The following is a 5,000-nucleotide window of genomic DNA, read 5'->3' as shown; positions in this document are numbered from 1 at the left end:
TGCATGTGCCATCACCATGCGTCATCATGTGCCATTGATGGTCGAGGCCTTGGCCGAAGTTCGATTTTGAGCCACGGTGCCCATGCTTGGCTCCAGCATGTGCTGGTGCCGCATTTTTTTCACTCGGGACAGCATCGCCGGAGCATCGCCGGAGTACCGCCGGAGAACCTGACCGGCGGCATTGGGGTTCCGACGATTGGGAGGGGGGCCGGGGGGGTGTGCGCACATGATGTGCGATGGGTGCTGGTACTTGGCCTTGTGTTGGCCCCCTATCCCTCATCAAACCTCTGAGAATTCACACCCCCTTAAAGAGCATTTGAGATTTTACAGGTTTGCTACCAGTAGCCGTTAAAGTGTCTGAAATGGGGACACTTTTTTCAAACGGTCACAAAATCTTCTCTACTTCGAGTTTTTAGCTGAATTTTTTTGTGCATGCCAACAAAAATAGAAGGATCATGCCTACAAAATTTGGGGCCAAAAATCCTTATAAAAAAATTTTAAAAAATCCCGAACCGCAAAAAGTTTCGAAAATCGTGAAAAATAGAAAACGAGTCATCCTCCAATGAAACTTCACGTGAAGGCTTAGGGGACAATTGTATGAATTTACAAGCCATAAAAATGGCATTGGCACGGCAGAAATTTGAAGATGTGCCTAAACCCACCAGGGCCCAGCGTGTGCCGATGGTGCTCGAGGCAACCGCCCGCACCAGGGCCCAGCGTGTGCCGATGGTGCTCGAGGCAACCGACCGCACCAGGGCCCAGCGTGTGCCGATGGTGGTCGAGGCAACCGCCCGCACCAGGGCCCAGCGTGTGCCGATGGTGGTCGAGGCAACCTGCCGCACCAGGGCGGAGCGTGTGCCGATGGTGGTCGAGGCAAGCGCCCGCACCAGGGCCCAGCGTGTGCCGATGGTGGTCGAGGCAAGCGCCCGCACCAGGGCCCAGCGTGTGCCGATGGTGGTCGAGGCTGCCGATGGTGGTCGAGGCAACCTGCCGCACCAGGGCCCAGCGTGTGCCGATGGTGCTCGAGGCAACCGACCGCACCAGGGCCGAGCGTGTGCCGATGGTGCTCGAGGCAAGCTGCCGCACCAGGGCCCAGCGTGTGCCGATGGTGGTCGAGGCAACCGCCCGCACCAGGGCCCAGCGTGTGCCGATGGTGATCGAGGCAACCGACCGCACCAGGGCCCAGCGTGTGCCGATGGTGCTCGAGGCAACCTGCCGCACCAGGGCCCAGCGTGTGCCGATGGTCGTCGAGGGAACCTGCCGCACCAGGGCCCAGCGTGTGCCGATGGTGGTCGAGGCAAGCGCCCGCACCAGGGCCCAGCGTGTGCCGATGGTGCTCGAGGCAACCAACCGCACCAGGGCCCAGCGTGTGCCGATGGTGCTCGAGGCAACCTGCCGCACCAGGGCCCAGCGTGTGCCGATGGTGCTCGAGGCAACCTGCCGCACCAGGGCCCAGCGTGTGCCGATGGTGGTCGAGGCAAGCGCCCGCACCAGGGCCCAGCGTGTGCCGATGGTGCTCGAGGCAACCGACCGCACCAGGGCCCAGCGTGTGCCGATGGTGGTCGAGGCAAGCGGCAGCACCAGGGCCCAGCGTGTGCCGATGGTGGTCGAGGCAAGCGCCCGCACCAGGGCCCAGCGTGTGCCGATGGTGGTCGAGGCAAGCGCCCGCACCAGGGCCCAACGTGTGCCGATGGTGCTGGGGGCAACCGCCCGCACCAGGGCCCAGCGTGTGCCGATGGTGATCGAGGCAACCGCCCGCCCCAGGGCCCAGCGTGTGCCGATGGTGGTCGAGGCAAGCGCCCGCACCAGTGCCCAGCGTGTGCCGATGGTGGTCGAGGCAAGCGCCCGCACCAGGGCCCAGCTTTTGCCGATGGTGATCGAGGCAACCGGCCGCTCCAGGGCCCAGCGTGTGCCGATGGTTATCGGGGCAACCGGCCGCACCAGGGCCCAGGGTCTGCCGATGGTGCTCGAGGCAACCGCCCGCACCAAGGCTCAGCATGTGCCGCTGGTGATCGAGGCAACAACCCACACCAGGGCCCAGCTTGTGCCGATGGCGGTCGAGGCAAGTGCCCGTACCGAAGGGCAGCCTATGCCGATGATGGTCGATGCATGTGCCATCACCATGCGTCATCATGTGCCATTGATGGTCGAGGCCTTGGCCGAAGTTCGATTTTGAGCCACGGTGCCCATGCTTGGCTCCAGCATGTGCTGGTGCCGCATTTTTTTCACTCGGGACAGCATCGCCGGAGCATCGCCGGAGTACCGCCGGAGAACCTGACCGGCGGCATTGGGGTTCCGGCGATTGGGAGGGGGGCCGGGGGGGTGTGCGCACATGATGTGCGATGGGTGCTGGTACTTGGCCTTGTGTTGGCCCCCTATCCCTCATCAAACCTCTGAGAATTCACACCCCCTTAAAGAGCATTTGAGATTTTACAGGTTTGCTACCAGTAGCCGTTAAAGTGTCTGAAATGGGGACACTTTTTTCAAACGGTCACAAAATCTTCTCTACTTCGAGTTTTTAGCTGAATTTTTTTGTGCATGCCAACAAAAATAGAAGGATCATGCCTACAAAATTTGGGGCCAAAAATCCTTATAAAAAAATTTTAAAAAATCCCGAACCGCAAAAAGTTTCGAAAATCGTGAAAAATAGAAAACGAGTCATCCTCCAACGAAACTTCACGTGAAGGCTTAGGGGACCATTGTATGAATTTACAAGCCATAAAAATGGCATTGGCACGGCAGAAATTTGAAGATGTGCCTAAACCCACCAGGGCCCAGCGTGTGCCGATGGTGCTCGAGGCAACCGCCCGCACCAGGGCCCAGCGTGTGCCGATGGTGCTCGAGGCAAGCGCCCGCACCAGGGCCCAGCGTGTGCCGATGGTGGTCGAGGCAACCGCCCGCACCAGGGCCGATAGTGTGCCGATGGTGCTCGAGGCAACCTGTCGCACCAGGGCCCAGCGTGTGCCGATGGTGATCGAGGCAACCTGCCGCACCAGGGCCCAGCGTGTGCCGATGGTGGTCGAGGCAAGTTCCCGCACCAGGGCCCAGCGTGTGCCGATGGTGGTCGAGGCAAGTTCCCGCACCAGGGCCCAGCGTGTGCCGATGGTGCTCGAGGCAACCTGCCGCACCAGGGCCCAGCGTCTGCCGATGGTGCTCGAGGCAACCTGCCGCACCAGGGCCCAGCGTGTGCGGATGGTGGTCGAGGCAAGCGCCCGCACCAGGGCCCAGCGTGTGCCGATGGTGGTCGAGGCAAGCGCCCGCACCAGGGCCCAGCGTGTGCCGATGGTGGTCGAGGCAAGCGCCCGCACCAGGGCCCAGCGTGTGCCGATGGTGGTCGAGGCAACCGCCCGCACCAGGGCCCAGCGTGTGCCGATGGTGCTCGAGGCAACCTGCCGCACCAGGGCCCAGCGTGTGCCGATGGTGCTCGAGGCAACCGACCGCACCAGGGCCGAGCGTGTGCCGATGGTGGTCGAGGCAAGCGCCCGCACCAGGGCCCAGCGTGTGCCGATGGTGGTCGAGGCAACCTGCCGCACCAGGGCCCAGCGTGTGCCGATGGTGGTCGAGGCAACCGCCCGCACCAGGGCCCAGCGTGTGCCGATGGTGATCGAGGCAACCGATCGCACCAGGGCCCAGCGTGTGCCGATGGTGCTCGAGGCAACCTGCCGCACCAGGGCCCAGCGTGTGCCGATGGTCGTCGAGGGAACCTGCCGCACCAGGGCCCAGCGTGTGCCGATGGTGGTCGAGGCAAGCGCCCGCACCAGGGCCCAGCGTGTGCCGATGGTGCTCGAGGCAACCGACCGCACCAGGGCCCAGCGTGTGCCGATGGTGGTCGAGGCAACCGCCCGCACCAGGGCCCAGCGTGTGCCGATGGTGGTCGAGGCAACCTGCCGCACCAGGGCGGAGCGTGTGCCGATGGTGGTCGAGGCAAGCGCCCGCACCAGGGCCCAGCGTGTGCCGATGGTGGTCGAGGCAAGCGCCCGCACCAGGGCCCAGCGTGTGCCGATGGTGGTCGAGGCTGCCGATGGTGGTCGAGGCAACCTGCCGCACCAGGGCCCAGCGTGTGCCGATGGTGCTCGAGGCAACCGACCGCACCAGGGCCGAGCGTGTGCCGAGCACCAAGCTGCCGCACCAGGGCCCAGCGTGTGCCGATGGTGGTCGAGGCAACCGCCCGCACCAGGGCCCAGCGTGTGCCGATGGTGCTCGAGGCAACCTGCCGCACCAGGGCCCAGCGTGTGCCGATGGTCGTCGAGGGAACCTGCCGCACCAGGGCCCAGCGTGTGCCGATGGTGGTCGAGGCAAGCGCCCGCACCAGGGCCCAGCGTGTGCCGATGGTGCTCGAGGCAACCGACCGCACCAGGGCCCAGCGTGTGCCGATGGTGCTCGAGGCAACCTGCCGCACCAGGGCCCAGCGTGTGCCGATGGTGGTCGAGGCAAGCGCCCGCACCAGGGCCCAGCGTGTGCCGATGGTGGTCGAGGCAAGCGCCCGCACCAGGGCCCAGCGTGTGCCGATGGTGCTCGAGGCAACCGACCGCACCAGGGCCCAGCGTGTGCCGATGGTGGTCGAGGCAAGCGGCCGCACCAGGGCCCAGCGTGTGCCGATGGTGGTCGAGGCAAGCGCCCGCACCAGGGCCCAGCGTGTGCCGATGGTGGTCGAGGCAAGCGCCCGCACCAGGGCCCAACGTGTGCCGATGGTGCTGGGGGCAACCGCCCGCACCAGGGCCCATCGTGTGCCGATGGTGATCGAGGCAACCGCCCGCCCCAGGGCCCAGCGTGTGCCGATGGTGGTCGAGGCAAGCGCCCGCACCAGTGCCCAGCGTGTGCCGATGGTGGTCGAGGCAAGCGCCCGCACCAGGGCCCAGCTTTTGCCGATGGTGATCGAGGCAACCGGCCGCTCCAGGGCCCAGCGTGTGCCGATGGTTATCGGGGCAACCGGCCGCACCAGGGCCCAGGGTCTGCCGATGGTGCTCGAGGCAACCGCCCGCACCAAGGCTCAGCATGTG

This window comes from Durio zibethinus, unplaced genomic scaffold (assembly GCF_047325235.1).
Source record: "Durio zibethinus cultivar Kanyao isolate XHJ-2024 unplaced genomic scaffold, ASM4732523v1 HiC_scaffold_325, whole genome shotgun sequence".
In the NCBI taxonomy this organism is placed as follows: Eukaryota; Viridiplantae; Streptophyta; class Magnoliopsida; order Malvales; family Malvaceae; genus Durio; species Durio zibethinus.
The sequence above is the reverse complement of the archived record's forward strand: the minus strand, read 5'-3'. Positions refer to the sequence as shown.